General features: G+C 33.9%; 1 protein-coding gene and 2 long non-coding RNA genes across 9 annotated transcripts in view; 2 read left to right on the forward strand and 1 right to left on the reverse strand.

Annotated features, from left to right (window-relative positions):
* Positions 1-180: 180 nt before the first annotated feature.
* LOC117214211 lies at positions 181-19,715 on the reverse strand. The gene is made up of 4 exons (XR_004488810.1): positions 19,671-19,715; positions 17,775-17,948; positions 752-1,135; positions 181-531 (listed from the first exon to the last, which is right to left on the reverse strand). It is a non-coding gene; the product is annotated as an uncharacterized LOC117214211 (long non-coding RNA).
* LOC117214200 lies at positions 6,165-7,325 on the forward strand. 2 transcript variants are annotated; one of them, XR_004488801.1, is made up of 3 exons: positions 6,165-6,307; positions 6,373-6,594; positions 6,724-7,325. It is a non-coding gene; the product is annotated as an uncharacterized LOC117214200 (long non-coding RNA). The 2 variants fall into 2 exon arrangements; XR_004488802.1 differs by having other exon boundaries at positions 6,737-7,325.
* Positions 12,838-21,480, forward strand: part of LOC117214146 (doublesex- and mab-3-related transcription factor A2) — a 94,168-nt gene continuing 85,525 nt past the window's right edge. For 4 of the 6 annotated variants that reach the window (XR_004488796.1, XR_004488795.1, XM_033459979.1 and 1 more), the window contains exon 1: positions 13,541-13,815. The gene's annotated coding sequence lies outside the window, so the exon portion shown is untranslated. Of the gene's footprint in view, positions 12,858-13,540; positions 13,816-13,981; positions 14,065-21,480 lie in introns of those variants that run through there. The other 2 variants (XM_033459986.1, XM_033459996.1) reach the window with 2 other exon arrangements.

Below are 21,480 nucleotides of genomic sequence, written 5' to 3' on the forward strand. Positions count from 1 at the left end.
CTTTGTAAGTGACATAATGTCAAATAAATAAAGCACACATTCTTCGAGTATTTAATCGTAGCATTAAATATTTTCAAAGATTTAGTATAGGAAATAATGCGAGAGAATGTCAATTTATTTCATATTGCTTTGTGTAAACATGCGATACAACGAGGAGGCTTCGTTTATTTGTTGCTTTTTATTTACATTCAATTCGCGGTTTCGACCGATATATGATAAACATTGCCGGAAACTATTTTTATACGAGTTCGACCGTCTGGCTACGCCAATGTTTGATATCTTCGTCTAACTATCATCTTGAATGGAAAATGGAGAGTTTAGCTCCGAGGAAGATGAATGGTATGGAATAAATTGGAATGCAACATTGCTACTTTGTCGACGAGGAGACGAACGATGTGGAAGCACTTGATGTGACGGCGGGAGGGCGAATTAGGCTCGATCCACAACGCACACTGTAAATCTAACTAACTTCATATCATTCAGTGTCTTATGATGCAACTGAATTACCGATGTTACCGATCTATGCGATTTCTGAAAAAGCAATGGCTCGAAACAAGATCTTTTCCTTACTAAAATTTCTATCACGTCGATAACTTTAACGAATACCATCTGTTGTATGAACAAATCTTAAAATGGTTAGAGAAATTCACGTAGAAGGGGCAGGGCAAACGACCAGCACTGCGCGACCAAGCGAAGATCGCATTGGCGTAACAAACTTTGAATCGCTCATGCGACCAGACGTAATGCTTACCTTAGTGTGCGGTAAAAGAGCGACTTATAGTGTGATATATCGAATAGAGATTGCCATTTATAACCTGAACAAGACAGGGATCTGCCGAAGACAAGCTCCAGACATTGAAGGACTTATTTTTTTGTATTTCGTTCGACCGATCTCATCGCTGACGCGACGTGTCTTCTTTCTCGCACACTGATCCTCTCACCTTCACTCGCGCACCATCTTTCTGATACCTCTTTTCGTGCCCTTTTTACTTTGTCGAGTACGCACGTAGCCAAGCCTCTGGTTCCGTCTTGCATAAACGACGATGCACCGGAGCTAACCACTTATCTCAATGTCATTGCACTTACACCTCAAAACCGAAAGGTTCGTTGTCTCTTGAACTTTGATTTTTATCGTCTGAAATAGGAATACCAAATATTTACGAGAGTATGGAGTAATTACGATTATTTTAGATACGTACATGAAGTTAAAACTCGCTGCACTTTTTATTAGCGGATTCAATTAAAATTAAATTAGTCTATACGATATGATCGGTCTATAACGTATAGTCTATAATCGATACGATAAAGGGGTTTCGATAATTTCGGAGACTTTCGTATAACAGTGCCTCGAGGGCAACTACCGTATAAAATTGACAATAAAATGAACACCGTGATAGCAGAGCAAATCTTATATCTATATTGACTAATATATACTATCAATAACATTGTTGCGAACAAGTCATTCCTGGACACCTTCGCAAATTTTCCCTTCGTCATCTTCTTTGCGTTACTAAGCTATAGTTTTTATCAAATTACACATAAGTGAACTTCCTATGTATAAGCACTGGCTTTCTGTGATAGGAAAGGGATTACATATTCTATAAAAGACTGGTGTGTTTTGGCAGCATCTTTTCTAATAAATTATGTATATGTATATATGTATATTTTCTCATATATCCGTGCGTACTCCGAATGGCAAATCATATTTCGATCTTAAGACACGGTGGCTTGACGTTAACAACAGTCGAAGAAGAAGAAGAGACTTCGTCGCGAGTCAAATGTTGCAACGTTAATCGTGGAATTAGAGAAATAGCAATATGATTTCTCTTTTGTTTCCCACGCTGAAATTTCGTGACTCTAGTCGTCAAGATCCGTTTGGTCGGATATCTAGCAGGCGATTAATCGCTTGTTTTACGGTCTGTGACCGTGTGTTGCTATTAGAAGACGCAGAGCTACAAACTTTGTGTGTAATTAGTTATGTCACCATGGTACTTAACAAGAGAAAATAATGAGTACCAAGGAGTGCAATAAATTAAGCCTTTCTTACAAGAGTAACTAGTAATGCATGGGTTAAGAAGATTGATTGCTCTGCAACTGCGTTTTCGAGGAACTGACATTTGTTATAGAATCGTCGGTGCTGACGAACGAAGACTTCGGGCAACTTTACTGTATCTTAGCATTTTTCTTTTAAAAAGTCTGTAAAATAAAGGTAAAAGCTGTACTAATACCATTCGGAAAGATCTGGACTTTTCATTTTGTAATTACTTAGAAAGAATTCCAAAAAGATAATGTATCCCCTTAAGTATCATTTATAAACCGTATCCTGTTATTACGCATTGCGCTTCCTTCGATTCGTTGGCGCATTCGTACAGTTCCGAAACCAAATATCGAATTGTTTCATTTATAAACTAGCTGACCGCCCGCGGCTTCGCTCGTGCAGTATTTGGATTTATGTTTATTACTCATTGTTTGAACGCCCTTTAAGAGTTGAATTTTAAGAAACGGTCCAACGTTCACGTTTCTAACTGTAGTGGACATAGAGATACGATTATCCTGTAAGAACAGTTTCACCCTTTTTTGTTCCTTTAGAGTCTCACTTTTATTTCCACAAATCCTTTCTTATTCCATGTCCAAATTTCACGTATCTAGATACAGCGATTTAGGCTGGGCGTTGATGAATAGATCAGTCACTTTTGTATTATATATACATACAAATTGAAAATTCAACAATTACAATGCAAGGGGTCAAACTCAAACCGTTTGTGCTTCACGAGACTACGTGGAGCGGACGAGAACGAGGCAATCAATGAATGCGAATACCGGAGTCATGAGGACAAAAGGGTAAACGCGTGAACAAGCGGCAAAAAGAGAGGAAAAAAAGGCACGGTGACGGAGGAGAAGAAATACCGGTAGAATTTGTAACCTAAGACGGTGGCAGCATTGGCAAAAACCTCGACGTAACAGCGACATGAATGTGTAAACCGCAGCAAGGTATTTTATTCCAGAGCACAGAACAATTTACGATGTTGCATTCGTGTGTTAACATATGGCTACGAGATTGTTGTATGTTCGCCGATCAGTATTGCGCGAGAATGCAGTGACCGAATCGTGCGTATACGTACGACGAACATGCGATCGTATGTGCATGTTTCCCGAAAAAGATCATCTTTGATAACATCTTATAAGTTAGCGAAGCAATAAGTAAAATTATACATTGAAAGATCAAGCAGTGACATTGATTTGGTCAAGAGTCGATATTTTGTTTCTGGAACACATTTTTATTTTAATCCTTAATCGGTATAATCGTTGCGTACATATCGTTGCTTAATGATCTTATGTTGAAATAACTTGATAATTATTAATAATTCGTGAATTATGAAAAATTTTACGAAACTGACAATATCGGCTACAATTCGTTATGGTTACATCGATGGATTAATACGTTCTTTGTATGCAAATTGTAAACCAGTTCCTGCGACTACCTTTTTTTTTTTTCTTTAATACGAAAGTAAAAGTCTTAAATAGCAGTAGTGAATATAGTCATCTTTTCATGCCAGATTATTATGTTTGAATTATCAGAGACGATTGACGCGAACGATGTAACCTTAAACTTTGGATATACATCGATGGGACGTAATTACCATTATCGCTTCCTGCGTCTCTGATAAGACACATTCTCGTTTCTATACCACGAATCGTACTATCAATATCGTTTAGTTGAGTCGTTAATTAAATCTTGTTATGCATAGCTTCGGATTAAAATTAGCAACAAACGTAATACTCGCCAATTCAAATAAAACAAAATACTAATTAGATATTTATAAATATATTTATAAAATAAAAATATTAATCCTGCAACTAGGCTATTATACAGATTACCCGTTTAGTAATTATACGCGTTTCATTATGAAACCATTCCTAAATATATTATACAAGATATAAGATATCGTTTTATATACTGGAAGAGAAATTTGACCCATACGAGAAATACACCGAGCGAAGTTTTCCTAACGAACGATCTTTGCTTTGAAACGGTGAAACATTTTATATCCGTTTTTATAAATTTCATCCAGCAGTACACTGTATTCTTATTTCGTATAAAAAAGATGCCAAGTAATGAAAAATTTTAAGATATTAAAAAAATGACATTATTTGCAATATCATTACTTTTTTCAATTTTTCAATTTATGGAGTTGATCGTCATGTCTTCTGAACGGCTCAAATATTAGGTTAAGTAAAAAGTTCTGAGCGTTTTTCGCTAGATGTCTTTAGTGAGCCATATCTCACGATGTGCACATCGCATCGAGTCATAGTATACACCGATTTCAAGGTGATATTACGCATCAAAAAGGTTCTTTGTCAGTTTTGTGTTCGGTGAAGCCAGTTGTGTGTTACAGCGTTCGAAAATGGAGATAAAAAAAGAGAAAATTCGATACATTCTTCAGTACCACTACGACCAAGGTGAAAAGGCGGAGCAGGCGGCCAAAAAAATTTGTGCTGTTTATGGACCCAGTACAGTATCGAATGCAACAGCAAAGCGGTGGTTCCAACGATTCCGTTCTGGTAATATGGACGTCGAAGATGAGGCACGCTCTGGTAGGCCAATCGTCGAAAATGTGGATAAAATCATGGAAATCGTCGAGTCGGACCGGCATGTGAGCACTTATTCCATTGCCCAGGAACTGAAGATTAGCCAGAAAACCGTTTGGAACCATTTGCATAAGGCTGGTCTCAAGAAGAAGCTCGACGTATGGGTGCCACATGAATTGACGCAAAAGAACCTTTTGGACCGAATTGATGCCTGCGATTCTTTGTTGAGACGTAACGAAATCGACCCATTTTTGAAGCGGATGGTGACTGGCGATGAAAAATGGGTCACATACGAGAACAACAGCCGAAAAAGATCGTGGTCCAATCGCGGTGGGCCGGCCCAAACGATCGCCAAGCGTGGATTAACGGCCAAGAAGGTTTTATTGTGTGTTTGGTGGGATTGGAAGGGAATCATCCATTATGAGCTGCTCCCATCGGGGCAAACACTTAATTCGGACCTCTATTGTCAACAACTGACCAGACTGAAGCAGGCGATCGACCAGAAGCGGCCAGAATTGGCCAATAGGAAAGGTGTTGTGTTCCATCAAGACAACGCCAGGCCGCACACATCTTTAACGACGCGTCAGAAGCTCCGAGAGCTTGGCTGGGAGGTTCTATCGCATCCGCCGTACAGTCCAGACCTGGCACCAAGCGATTATCACCTTTTTAAGTTTTTGCAAAATTTTCTTGATGGTACAAAACTGGCCTCAAGAGAGGCTTGTGAAAATGAGCTGGTCAAGTTTTTTACCAATAGGGACGAGGACTTCTTCAACCGCGGAATTATGAAATTGCCTTCAAAATGGACAAAAGTAATCGAACAAAACGGCGCATATTTAATCTAAATCGAATAATCTTGACTATGTTAATTTCATCGTCGAAATAAAGCGAAAAAGCGCTCAGAACTTTTTACTTCACCTAATATATATCGACGATCGTTATTAGCACCTCTACTTGTCGAATGAAATAAAAATACTTATATGTAATTGGAATTCCAATATAATCGGGCAGTAACTGAGATTTCGTTTCAATACACAGAATTTATACGACTATACGTAATTAATAGTCTCCGAATACAGAATGATTTCGTAAGTAGAAATCCTAACGCTCGAAGAAAGTCAAAACATCGTTCAATTTCCAACTAAAGACTGACATGTCTAAACTCTGAGTGTTGTGCCATTCGAGTAACATTTTACAACCATGTGGCGTTCGTTCTTCGAGTAAACGGACACGCATCGTTTGGAACGTATTCTGCAACCTGCGAAACAATTTATGAGACGCGTATTGTCCCTACACGACGTATATATTAAGTTGTCCGAAAAGTTTCTTACGTTTTACGAGGAAATAATAGATGCATAACATTTTTTGTTTTATATTATAAGTATGTTGTTATAAAATGGATCATATATAATTCAATGAAATAATATAAAACAAAAAATGTTGTGTATCTATTATTTCCTTATAAAACGAAAGAAACTTTTGGGACATCTTAATATATATTATGACGATCCACGCACATTACGTTTCTCGTGCATGCAACGGGTATATATAATCCACGCTAAACGAATCAAATATATACAACCATATCGGCGATCAACTATTTCTGCCGGTACAGTCGTGGACAAAACGTAGTCATCATCACAGGTGATCGTCAGCCTGTCCAGTTCAACCGCGACAGAAGAGTTATATTTTGTCGCCGTGTTATTAATCATTACAATCGGTATTCTTTCTTTTTCTTTTCAACCTATTCCTAACTCGCGTTCACGACCCTTATTCATTTTGCAGAAATGACTATAATCGAGACGAAGATCAACAATACGCGCTGTTTCGCGACCATTTGCAGTATTTGCGTAGCATCGTGTGTGCCATCGATTCGAATTGCGGGAAACGCGTGCGAAGAAAAGAGCGAGAATGAAAAGAGAAGGAACGAAAAAGTCGAACGATGTTATTAATTCGATTGCTACTCTCAAAATGTAAAGTTAGCGGCCTATGAGAAGAATTAATAAAGTAAGATTTGAAAAATACATATCTATGTACTTCTTGTATGTAAAAACTATGTAATTTTTGTATGTATTGCTGAAGAGTGGCAAAGGGCTATATGAATAATTTAAATTAGAATATTTTTCTCTAATCTAGCCTATTTTCCCAGATAATGGTGGAAGCAGCTTTTATTTAACGTTACACAACGTAATGACACGATGGCACGATACTGTTTTATCATTGTTCGAGTGACGAATGTGTGTTCTACAAACCGTAATTTTATAGAAAGCACGTAGTTTCGAAAAGTCGACATTAAAAGCAATAGACAAATAATTGAGAATGATCCAAGTATTCTGGCAACGAAGTGTTTCGCTCTCCCTTTATAACTGCACTAACTGTGCCAGACATACGCACATCATATAATTGATACAACTGATTGTGAGTGTAAACACCAGATGAACAGGTGACAGATAACGTTGCCAAGTACAGGTTAAGACAGTGTATAAATTTGTTGTGTCTAATACAGTATACAGTGACTAAACTTGGTCTGCGACGTAGTTATGTGCTGCATCTTTATATCATTTTACCATTATCTTAATACGCTATTAGTAACAATCTTACTATACTTGTAATAGTTACTTATTATTTTCCATACTGTTTCACTGTTTCTTTTATTATATATCAATATTAAGTCGTAACGAACTAGCTTATTTGTTGATAGGACTGTACTGGCAATTACATCATTTTTAATATAGTAAGACGTTAAATATGTTATAATTTGATTACGAGTTCTTTTCTCTAAAAATATTTCTTATGTATCCTTACTTTCTTTTTATGTTTTTGACAATAATTGCTAAACTAATTTCGAAATACATTGGACAAATTATGGCTATCATTCTGATCATAAATATCATAACAATCAAAACAATCAGTGCTCAAAAAGATACTAATCAATATAGTAAAGAATAAGTAAATGTCGTTTATTAAATTGTTAAATTATCTAGCTAGAAAACAATACACTCGAAACGATAAACTTAAATAACATGTAGCTCATGTCCGATACCTTAGTATTCCACAGATTCTTGGAATCAGCAATGATTCCAATGCACGGCAGCAATCGTCTAAATGCCGGCTTCGTTTAGGTGCGTCTGGTATTGACAAGAATACACGTAAGACACTTGTAATTTCATACCATCTCTACCATGTAACCAATCCACGTTAATCTAAAGGACTTTGACCTCGATTTGCGTAAATTCTGCAGAAAATAAGCACTGCCCACACGAACAACTGACGCTCCAGTGCTCGTCAACTTTTTTTCTTTAACGTCGTTCATGCAGATAAAGCGAGACAACACATCGCAGAGAAATACATTCACCTAGAAAACATAGTCGATCGAAGGACATATTTCGTCACATTCAACATACTCGCGTGTACATCGATTGTAAACTGTTTTACTCAAAACAAACACAAAAAAAAAAAAATAGTTTTGCACGATATGATAATTTTTTTTGATATTTCTAATAACTTGAAATCACATGTAAAGTCGATTAAGTCAGCTATAGATTAATTAGATTATTTGGCAGACTATTTTTTTAGTCAAATCCTTGCAAAAATAAGAATTTACAATTAATATTGGAATACAAAACGGATATATAAATGCAAATCTAAAATTGTTCTAAAGCAAAACAAATATCTATATATAATAAAAAATCACCGCGTACGTTCCTATTTTAAATTTGCATACGATAAACATGTAACTATATACAATAAATATGAGAATTCTAACAGATCTATAAATTATTCGTTGTTCAAGGGAGGAATTAAGAGGAAAATATATGCCCAATATATTTTACCATTTTCTTCTTCGATAGTACACAATATTATTTTAATTTTTTTAAGACACATATAGACACGTTAAACATTCTATATGCAACGAAACACGCAATGGCTGTAAAAGTGATAAAATCTGATAAAAATTCATATTTCCACATACGTAGGTGACAATGCAATTTATATGTCACCGAAATGTAATATACATTCAACATAAATTACATATAATTGAGGGGGATGCAAAAAGACACAAAGAAAATTGAAATGCACTGGTTCGAAAACATATCTTTAAACATCTGTGCGTGCATACGAACACGCATATGTACATAAACTTGTGTAAACGTGTAATAGTGCATATACACATGTTGGTTGTTTATGAGTAACAAAAAGCCAAAAGGTAAGATAACATAGTAACTGGAAGGAAGGAAACACGTAAACCTTACAAATGGTGTGTAAGACCCGAAAGGAATGAATAAAACGGAACAAGACGAAGAAAAGAAACAGCGTTTCCAAGGAAAAGTAAATATAGAGTTAAGAATAAAATAAAAGGAGACACAGGAAAGAAAGAAAAAATTGTGACAAATAAGCAAAACAGGCAGGAAAACTATCAATGGATAAACAATGTGTTTGATGGCAAAAATGGTTTGCAGCGCAATATACACATTATACTGAAGATATTTCAACGTTAAATATACAAGATCTTTTCAAAGATCTAAATTCCATTAATATTTGGTCCTCGGTACATCGTGCAATTTTCTATCAAAATGGTATTAGTGTCTGAATTTTTTTGTGATCGACTGTATATATCTATATTCATATTTATTCAAATGGCAATAAAAGGGGATAGGTCCTCATTATTATTATTTTTTACTATAATCCACCAGTATGAAAATTGATTTTCGATAATTTCGATCTCAAAGACGCAGCACGTTCTGGAAGGCCAGTTGAGGCTAACGAACACAAAATAAAAGCACTGGTCGAAGCACATCGTCACATAACAACACGGGAAATTGTTAAAAAATTGAGTTTACATAACTGAATAAAACTGAGTAAAAAGATCGTCTTCAATTCTCATACAAAAAAACGAAATTACATTCAAAACTACTCAATAGGCAAACTGCATCATCGAGTATCGTGTTTTTTAAAGCATCGTCCCAAACGATAGAATTTAAGTAGTTACACACTCCAGTGTAATCACCACGTTTGAAATCGTACTTATAGGTAACATTATTATTAGTAAACGTTGCGTAGAGTGATGGATGAACGTGCAATTGCATGGTTAAGGCAGGATAGTATAAATCACATTCGAGTAATGGATCGACGGATATAGATATCACAACGTCATTGATGTTAGAGAAACTCAAATCCAAGCAAGAGGCAAGAGAGTTCCACGTATGGTTCATTTGGGCTAAACTGCAGAGACTAAGGTCGTTCACCAAATATTCGGGGGAAGACGCTATCCCTCGAGTAAAATCGAATTCGAGTGGAATTTGACTACTCCACTTAACACAGGGCTGGTTGAAGTCACGCGATATAAATACGTAATTGCTAAAACACAGGTCAACAATCTCGATAATACTATTGGAAAAATCTGAGTATAGGGAGAGTGGCTATAGACAAGAATAACGAGAGAAAAAGAGCAATGGAAAATGACAGTCATTGAAAATTAGGGTAATATATACCCAAACATAAATATAATTGTACACCAACACATACGAGTTACGATGTCAACAGAGTCGAGAGAACAAAGGCGAGTTACTGGAAAAAAGAGTTAAAAGGAAAAGAGCAGAAAAACTGAGTATTTAATGGCTTGTGATCGCGTCAGCTAATTGGATCAGAAATACCATTGATATACAGGTATATCAGAACATAGTGCAGACATCCAGAAGGTGTTATCACCATATTGGCGGGGTAAAATGTATATATAGTTTGAGCACTGAATAGCAATCGTGACAATAATACGTTAATAAACAGTCGTGAACTACCTACTAGTTCAGACGAAACTAATTTCATCTGCCAAATCTTTTAATCCACACGAAAATCGATAATTTTTAATTGCGCAAGATGTAATCAGATTAGTCAGAGAGATTTACGATTTAACTGGAAACAATTTGACCTAAGTGCTCCACGTAAAGATTTTTGTCACTGATCCGGCATCTATGGAATGCGTAAAATCCGTTTCTACCGCAACGACAACAATTGTCGTGGGTCAATCAGTAAATTTAGTCGCAAGTAAAGTACTACCGGGATATCGCATGTGCACAAGTATCTTTCGTTGGCTATCGCACGGTGAATCCACTCGGAGGACGTTTTACGATCGTCATTTCACCCCAACCACTAATCCTAACTTCCAACTCATCTAAACTCTACGTTCACCCCTGCAACGTCCCTATTTTCTCAAGTCAATAGTTAAGAACATTTGCTGTCCTGTCTTAATTACATATATGCATTCACCTATTTAAGTGACAAATATCGTAATGGATTCTAACCAAACTTTGTGATAATTTGAAAATTCTGTATGTGATCAATGTATTTTGTGGATTTTTATACATTGTATGAATTAAATTTCATACACACTTACAAGGTAAGGTATTCGTTATAATATTTAGTAAGCAAAACAAATTTTTGCCTATGTTTCATTTAATTTATTATCTACTGATAAACAAAAGTACTGGCATAGCAGGGATTTTCGTATAAAATTCTTTGTAAATCTATATATTTATATATAAATTTATATAAACAAACACACAGCCTATATTGTTAGACAATGGATAATTTTTAGTACACCGCACTATACGATCAATTTAGTGATTAAGTATACTCTTATGATTTCATATGAAAAAGCGTATCCGAGGAAAATCAATATTTTCATAAAATTAATTTGAAAAATAACAATACTGCAAAAAGCGTGTGTTAATTAGATAGACTTAGTTAAAGGATAAGAATCAGGATTTATGTAGGAATTTGTAACGATATTTATCTATTTAATAGTAGAAAAACAGTGGCTCGCATGTCCATAAACTAAGAGAAAGATATATAAAATATTTTATTTCACATTGAACGATTGCTATAAGCGCTTTGGTTAAGTACATATCTATAAAGCGAGAACGCTAGAACGAATAGAGGCATCGTTTTATATAAAACGAAGGAAAGAAGGATATCAAATATAAAGCTGATATATATATATATATATATATATATATATATATATATATATATATATATATCAAGTCGTTTTTGTACGGCAAGATTCGTTTTATGACTTGCAGCTTGTTTGCGACCACATTCGCACGTACATACTCTGTTTCCAGACTTACAATCTTAATATCATCGCTAAATAATATATAAAGTTGCGTGAAGCGTATCATTAAAATGCATGTCACGTCTATCGTGATAGATTTGAACGCTGAAAGGGAAATTCATTATTTGCGTTACAAGATGTGGAATACTGCAATATCTATGTATATTGCTTATAATATATAAACAAAAATATTATGTACAGTGTATCTTTTCACACAAAATGAAAATATTTATAAATATTTTTAAATAGAAATATTCTTTTGATTGAAAGAGAAAATTTATATAAAAACTATATTTTACGATTTACAAATTATTTTAGAATATTTCTGGTTCTTTTGCAAAACAAAATGAATAGCTAATATTTAGGAAATCAAGTTTTATTGCGTCACAGGAATGTTATTATCCCAAGCTATGAATATTCCCTGTGTGAATAGAAGTAGCAAATTATAATATTTAACCTTTTCCTTGACTTCAGCTGTATTTATTTCGACCGTTGATACATTGCAACGTTTCAAAACACACAAAGATGTACAGCAGTTGTAAGAAGTTAATGTATTGCATAATTAAATTAATCTTACATTTATGGGAAGAGTAATTATATCGTTACTCACTCAGGCGAAGATTATCAACTGCACAGCTTACTTCACATTTGCTTCACGTAATTACATTTGATTTATTAATAAACTACATTTATGATATTATCGAAAAATCCATCTTTCTCCTATCGTGTGACTTAACATACTATAATATTTGAAATTTTATTCTACGCACCATATTAACAAAATTTGCTGCGATACTAATCGAAGTTGATCTCGATGGTGTTCGGTAAATCATCGAGTTCGTTTGCTGACGATAAATGATGCATTTAAAGACGCAACACTCTTCGCGCGCAAACGAACTTCTTACTTCTTACCGACGACACATGCTTTTGTGCACGTGCGTCAGTCAGATAGATTCAATCGTAAAAACTTGACGTTCATCTAAACCCGCGTACCACCTCCATTTATCCAACCACCACTCTCCAACGAAAGACCTCTCGCTCTCCTGAGAGCCGAGTGCCCAACGTGCCTCCTCCCAGTGCCAGAGACGTGCCCCCTCCTAGCCGGTACCCGCGGGCTACCATGCACCTCGTCGGCGTGCCGCTGCTACCAGCACTCTTAGTGAGTTACGGGCCGCATGCAAGTGCGCATTAAATGTGTCGGTAGTGTGTCGTATTCGTTCCACTCGCACTTTTCCACGTTTCACCATCTAGATTCTTCTCTCAGTATATTACCAAACCATCGCTTTTCATTCGAACGTATTCCACCCGATGGAGCTACGTCAGCCGGATACTCGGCATGCTTCTTCACGCTCCTGCACGCTGTTGTGCGATGTATCGTGATATTTCTTCGCTATAGTGTTAGAAAGCTTTCCAAGAAGAGAAAGGGATTCGCATAGAGCAATACGGTCAATTTTCTATACAGACTCGTAGTCTTGTATTTTGACGAACATCATCGACGAAAAAAGATAAAACAAGAATCAATTGTAATGTATTCCAATGGAGGGAACTGCCGCTTCTCATTACATGAGGGGGAGAAGCAGAAGTAGGAGGAGAATAGAATAACACACGGGCATGAGAAAGACGACGGTACGGGACGAGACACTTGAAGTGCGCGGCGCGCAGGCGGAAGTTCGACGTGCGTTGTTATGTTTTTTGCGGAACTAGATGTGCGACGTTGTTATTTGCCACGGATTTTTCGATCTGTCGTTTTTATTTCAAAACTAGTGCGTGGTGTTAATGAGATCATGATCTTTGATTGAATTGTCTTTATCAATCGTTCGAATCAAGACAGAGAGAGAGAGAGAGAGAGAGATAATATGAAAAGAGCAGTGCAACAGGCCAGCGAGACAGTGTAATAGAAACAATTAGAAAATAAGAGAAGGTGACAGAAAGAAAGAAAGAATATTTGCCAACGAACCGGTGATTGCTATCGTATTACGTAGTTTTGCGTTTGTGTTGTTAATAGCAATGTGCATGCGTTGACGTGTACGTGTACGAAAAAGACAAGACGGAATATAGAAACATGTCGGTCTGCTGCGCGCGCATGTGATTGTTCTCCCGCGAAAATGCAATACAAGGTTAGTACTCATCGTATGGTATCAACTAGTATACGTATTTTTATAGAACGTGTGTAACGCGTTATTTTATCGAAAAAACTATGTCATTCGGTGGACACATAAAATTATAATTCAAGGTTATGTGTAACATAGTGTTTTCCTGACGGTTGTGGTTTTATACTTCAAGCATCAGCGTTCATTGGTTGCCAAGAACTTGAGAGTATAACAAACAATCTCGTCAGAAGCAAATTTTTACTTCGATAACATTAGGTAAGATCACGGTATTTTGTATTTCTTTTTGATTTGCTTTTGGTTTCTTTTTATTCCAGTGAAGCGTTGATCGTATCTCAAAGTAGCTATCAATTTCATGGCCGTTTATTTAGGCGTGCCGCTAAATTGTTGGTTTCTGTATACGGTGGCTGAGATAAAGTCTTTATACATATTTTGTACATGTAGCCAGATGCGTCTGAGTTGGTAATAACTTTCCCACGAATAATGCATCGCAACTATTCGTTTTCCCTTGCGCTATTGCAAAGTTTTGAAAAGGAGACTCGACTGCAATATTATTGTAGCTATGTACACATATTCAAATAGATTCTTTAAGTGCTTCATGTGTTATATACACTTCATGATACGTAAGAAAATTAGGGAAAATTATCATTTACGTCATATAGTAGTGTTCTACATACATATAATTCTGCATTCTATTCGTAATTGTAGTTTCAAGAAATTTGACGATTAACTTAAACGTATACTATCCGTAACAAAATTATAAAACATGTTTTGTGTTTCTTGGTCTGTTATTTACTAAAAATTGTTGGTTAGCGCTGCTCGGTGTAATAAAGTGACTAAAAATCAGAATGAACAAGTTACAATATAATTATTCTTTTTCCGACAAAATTTTTTGTGTTTCTAACACCAGGTACAACTTTTTCAGCTTATTAATAACATTAATAACATAATAACATTTGTAACGCGAAATTGATAGTGCTATATTTGTCAGCTTATCTGAATGTTTTGAGTTTTATACTACGGAAGAGTTGATTATTAAATACATAAACTAGCTTTAAAGGAGATTTAAAGCATTCAGTACATCGCATCATAAAATTATCAAAATTATCAAAGATACATCTTTTCAGAAGACATAGCGTACAGCCAGGTGTCTCACGTTTCTGTTAAATACATATGTATGAACTCTCAGAAAGATATCGAAATGGAAATAAAACGCTAAGTCGGAAACTATTTGTAATTATTTTACAATTTTAAATAATATCTATTTTCTAGCTGAAATTTTTACAAACAAAAAAATCATTTCTAAAAATTTTAATTACGTTTTGATAATTTTGCAACGCTATGCAATTATGTAACGATATTTATTAACATCATAGATCCATATATCAGAGTGTTTTTACAGAACTACTTTGCTATCAGTTAACGTATTTAGTACAAAAATATCTCGATACTACTTTTTACATAATACTATCTGTCATCAAAAGTGTTTTTTACACTTGCCACTAATATATTCTTATTTACAATTACAAAAATCTTATGCTGCTTTATATAATCGAATTATAAATACAGTTGACCTTTGACCGATCACTCACAAATCGATCTATTCAACTTGTCTAAACTTTTTATCATGACAAATAATGAGATTGAAAGAAAATGAAAAGGCCTGTATTATTCACAGACTATTAATTGTAGTCAATTTAGCAGTTATGTTATTAAGTGATAAAAAATAAGAAAAAGATGCAAGAAAGAAATAGACAAATGAAGAATATTGAAAGATATCTTTCATTTATTATCGTAATCTTCAAAACTATCTGTATTCTTAGCCATTTAATGAGTAAATAGTATAAGTAATGTGTGTTTTCTCTTCTTTATTACTTTCAAGCAGATTTCTTTTTTAATTATGGGAAATATTTTGTGTTTAACTAATTACTAATGATATTAATAGATAATTAAAAGCAGATATAATGTTAAAATTTAAGAGCAGTTTCACCAAAGATAAACACACTTATCGTTCAGTCAGTTAATAAAGTTTAAAAGACAATACTATGTATTGTTTATACCCAACGTTGTGTATAAAAGTTAATTTGTTTAATAATAATAAAAATTTTTTTAATTTACTTTGCTGTAAGTATTTATTAATAGCATAGAAACTAATGCCTTTGATAAATAATAGATTATTGTAGATTCATTTTTAAGGAGTAAAAAGCTACAGACGAGCAGTCGTCACGTATTTAAATCCTGCATTATTCAAAAGTTAAATATAGTTTTCAATGTTTTGAATATCTTGTGATTGTGTGTTGAATGTAATAAATATGTGTATGTTAGTTATTATAAATTTTAGATACATAGGTTTATGTTGCATTACAATATAGACGGCTAATGAATGTATGTATATCAAAAAATGTATCGCGCTAACTGTAGTATATCACTTCTGTATGTTTGTCATCCTATTTTATCCATATTTGTTAACCATATTTGTTAACCTAGTTTGTTATCCATATTTGTTAAGCCATTAACCGAATCATCCTTTAACTAGAAATTTCTGATGAAAATCTCTTTCAAACAATTACAAAACTAAAAGTTAATAAAAATAAATCTGTTTTAGTTAACAAAAGCGAAGGTTTGTTTCACCATTAAATATTATAACGATTATAATATACGTATTTCGAATATCTTATATATTACATAGATAAATATAGATAACTCATTTACCTCGGTTAATAGGTTAAACCGGGAGAAAATATTTCCTGATAAACATTTTTGCCCTATTGTTCGTATCGTATCATCCCTTACTAAACGCTGTTGGAGCGTAGCTAAGTTGGAAGAGAGCAGGGACGATTAATCATGGTCTTGCCGAAACGAAGCGAGAATCTGCTGAATGTATACCTAACATGGCGCAACATGTATTTCTTGCCTCTGAGAGTGCGGTTTTTCGATAGAGTGAATCTTCACGGTGAAGATTCATTGAGAAACAAAAAGAAAGAAGAACCGAAAGAATTAAACTGGTGGATATATAAAAGAACAAAACGAACGAATGAAGTATTCGATTCGCGTTTCGTTCGAAATTGGCCGATACGGTTTGATATTGCAGAAAGAATCAAAGAGGAGCAAAGGCAGTCGATAAGAAGATTGCGACGTCACTTAAATAAATTTGTGCTAGTGGTTTTTGATATTGTATGATATATCCAAATCGCATGATAACGATAAAGTAAAAAAAAAAGAACCGATAAGTAAAAAATCGTAAATACAATTGAAGGAGCATTTTCTTTTTTGACAATTTTATAATTTGTAAACATTACTCGTAAAGTCTCATTTCTTTTATTAACAAACTTGTTATCGCTACGCAAAGATATTTATTAATACTAACAATTAGTGACTTGTAAAATTTCGCTAACAATACTGATTGAATTGTGCAAGACAGCCCTGACCGTGTAAAAATATACCTTTTCTATTGTCACTTAATTGTCGATGAAGTAAAAGTAGTTTTTTTTTTAAATATAAGATTCTATTTTGATTCGAAATTGTACTTCAGAAAAATGTAAATAATGTTGGTTGATACAGTAGAATTTCTCTCTTTATTTATCTGAACGATTTTGATTTTAATTAATGCCCGGTTTACTGAACTACCGATTAAATTTATTTATCTGAGCATAAATACCTATTGAACGAATAATCATAGTTATTTTCTGTAAAATCGTTGTTTCTCATTCAATAAACATTCAAAGAGGATACAAATAATGAAAAGCTGTAGTTATACATTTATTTTATATTAATAAATTTTTAATATCATATTCTTGTAGTCAAGGATATCTCAGAACACAGTCTGTTATCAGAACTGTTTTTTTATGACTCTTGCAAGTAATTTCTACAGATATTTATAGTGTGTTTTAATAGTGATAAATCACATTTTAAGACAAAATCTGGTAAAAGCAGTCTTCATATTTTTGAACAAATATATATATACATACTTTTACGTGATTGTCGCGACGTGTACCAACAAGAAACATAGTTGGCGTTGGAGAAGACATTGTTTATTTTGTGACCGTTGCAGAACCGCGAAGAAGGTTACTCGTTTGTTTCCTTTTGTTGGGCTGGATCACCGCCGGCACCTTTGATGCTGGTACCCGAATTATGTATCATTTCTATGAAAATGGAGAGGTTATAACTACGAAGAAGCCAGAGAAAGAGGAAAGAAATAAAACGGTAGTTCTGTGACACTTTATGTTTCCGGATTCTTGTTTTACCGGTCTATTAAAATATAATGTTATTTTCTCCGAAAAACGTTACATGTTAAGGCTTCTTTGTTATCTGAAAGAAATTGTAACGAGTTCGTGCAAAATGTTTATACTATGTCCAATGTTAATGGACAAAATTCAACCAGATAAGATACTCGCGGTATAAGATATTAAAATTCTTTATTACCTTATTTTGTTCTTGCTCCTATTTGATACTCGCTACTTTACGCTTCTTTTATGTTATTTTTACTAACCGTTCCACTGCGACTAACCGTTCCACTGCGCTTCCTGTCGCATTGTTTTTTAATAGCAATAATTGTAGGTAAGAAAATACGTTCCAAAGTATGACGATTATAAACGCATGAAAAATATGTGCACGAACAATTGAGAGAGATCTTGAACTAAAGTGGAATATGTACCTTAGTGTATAGATATATATATATGAATTTAATTGTAATTCTAATTTAATTTATCAATTTATTATTATAATTCTTTTAATGGAAACAATAAAGAATAAAATAAGAAGAAATAAAAAATTAGCCTTTGACTTTTACAGACAGGTATAAAATTTAATGTGACGTTTACTATATCGTGTAAATTAACGAATAAAATGTCTTTATTAGTTGAACACTCCAATGCTACATATTTTAGAATACTTGATTTTCTGAAATCGAAGCACTTATGCAACTGAATTGAAAGTTTTCACTCTTAAATATGGAAGTAGACTAACGTTTATGTATACAAGATACAAGCAGTTATCGATCCATATGTGTATCGTGGAAACCGAGACTAGCATGTATTTTGTAACTTTGTTCAATGCGATAAGATAACTTTTTTTAACGATTCCACTATTGATAAAGATTTTTGCAAACGTTATTTGTAGCCATCGAATCATAGACAAATAGAAATTTTTGAAGTTATTTCGTAAATCAGTATAATCCATCATCACTATCCACCAACATTTCGCAAAGTACTTCGTACAATATTAGTTATTATAAATAAAATAAAGAATTTCAGTCGCCATAATTATCATTTAGAAGATTCTGCCATTTTCTTTGAAATACAATATATTTTCCTTTAAAAAATCATTGGTCCTTTTTGCTTTTTAATACTAATCTAGGTAATGTACCAGTTTTAAAAGAAATTACGCAATACAAAATGTTATATTACATAATACAATTTTATCGTTATATTAAATGTGATTTTAGCTTACTAATAATATAATTTGCAGTTAATTCACAGTTAATAATATTTTGATTTCACTATAATCCATGATAGCTACCTATTTATGTAATAGTTCAATTTATAATATATAATAGTTCTATTTATAATTATACAATTAGTACAAATGCAACAAACTCTAAAAAAGCTACAAGGCCCAAGACCAACTATGTGCTATATGTATCAATGGAATTATATATGTACTTTACATATGAAAAATATAGTTTAAAACTATAAAGTTCATGTTTCCTTTACATTAGAATAAAGCAAATTTACCAAAGAACTAAAATTAAATAAGAATTTATTTATTGAAGCAGACCTGAATTTTATATTTTTAAATTCTTTACATCTGAAAACATTTCCGAAACGCATTATCATTCGGTCAAAATAAAACTGAAAGCGACTTACTTGACTTTATTAACATCTAATATCTTTGTGGCCTTCACCATTTCATCCGATGATTTTCTTATATAGGACAATTTATAATCGTATATTAGACTGTATATTAGATACTTTGCGGTTAATAATTTACCTGTACCTCCCGTGTAAGTTTCCAGCTTTCGGTTTGTACATGCCGTACTTTTTCAACGAGTAAACTAACTGCTTAATTGAATTCTGTGAATCTTGGTTTTCCTCGATACGCGAATAACGGGTCAGACTCGAAATATTCTCTGGTCACTGGGCGATCGGTGCTGACGCGCTGATTTCCAACGACTGCACGTTGCCAGTCGAATTCGTCGCCAAGCTCTTCTTCGTTGCCGCCGTTGGTATCTTTTTTCACAATAAATCAATTTTTTTATTGCACTATCACTCATCCTCGTACTATCGAATCGTCTAAAGTCGTCGTGCTCGTGAAAGACGCCTTTAACGAAATTAGGAAACTACCAAAGCTCAAATGCTCCTGCTTCGGTCAATAGAAGAACCAGAAATAAAATAAACGTGCCACTCGTTCGTGGGTTTAACGTACCTTACGTACTGTGAGTACTTAAATTGAACAATGCTGAATCCTACGACGACGGACTAGTACTGCTTGTTGATTGGCTATGCTTCAGGATTATAATGTGTATCCTGTGAATGATTACTATGCAAAAGTCTGTGGCAATAATAGCAACAACGAAAACTTGCGCAATCTCTTTTCTGTAGATCTTTCTGTAGATTTTTAGCTCGGATGTAGTCAGAGTTACGTTCTATAGACACGAAAAAAAACTACTTGTGAGAAACTGTTATGCTATGTAGTTACACATTGTTCATAATATATGTAGACATATATGTACATACAGGTCACATATGCTTAATATTCAATAGGTTTCAGATTTCAGCCGAAATTTCTGTTAAAGCCGCTGCTACATCCTCTCTAAATACATACTTGATAATACTTTTGTTTGGTTGTATAGCATTAGCACTAGTTCCATTTCCTATTGTATCTTTTCGATAAACCACCGTCTGCCGTTTCTATTAACCATTCATAAATTCTGGCAGGAAGCTTTTATTATGCAAGCATCGAACTTCGCGTTTAGCTTTTCTGTATCTTGACATTCATGCTATCTTTTCTTGTCGATGCTACTGTTTATCTCTTGATACATGTTTCTTTCCTCAAAACGAATTTTCACATTTTTTTTTGTTTTTATACGAACAGGGAAATTACTGTATATAGACGATGTCAGTTCTCAATGTTATAGTAATGTAATATCAATTAATGGAAGTTTTCAGGATACTTTTTCATATGGTACATATATTATTAAACAGAAATAATAATAATTAAAGACAAATACCAACGTTCAGACATAAAAGAAGTACCATGTGTTTAATATGGCGACATTTGATTGGACAGTTCGGTTGTTTAGCCTATCGGAATTTTTGTCATTACTAGGTATTTCAGTGAAAGGTAAAGTTGTTCAATTAAGCGGTTTTTCGTCTAGCTGGAAATAAATGCATTGGTACAATTAAAAAAATATTTCTAGATAACACTATCTACCATCATCTCAATTGATGAAGTTTGAACCGCGACCTTTTGGGTCGTCAATTGAGTAGACTTAACGTAAATAATCAATGTAATGCAATGACATTGATGCGACGAATAAATTCCATGTATAGATATAATTGAACGAGATTGTTATTATAATCTTTTATGATATTTCATACATTTTGTATTATATATAACATTTTATAAATGCCACTATCACTGTATTTTTAAAATAAAGTAATCCTTTACGTAATA

This window comes from Bombus bifarius, unplaced genomic scaffold, assembly GCF_011952205.1.
Source record: "Bombus bifarius isolate JDL3187 unplaced genomic scaffold, Bbif_JDL3187 scf7180000007970, whole genome shotgun sequence".
NCBI lineage: Eukaryota > Metazoa > Arthropoda > Insecta > Hymenoptera > Apidae > Bombus > Bombus bifarius.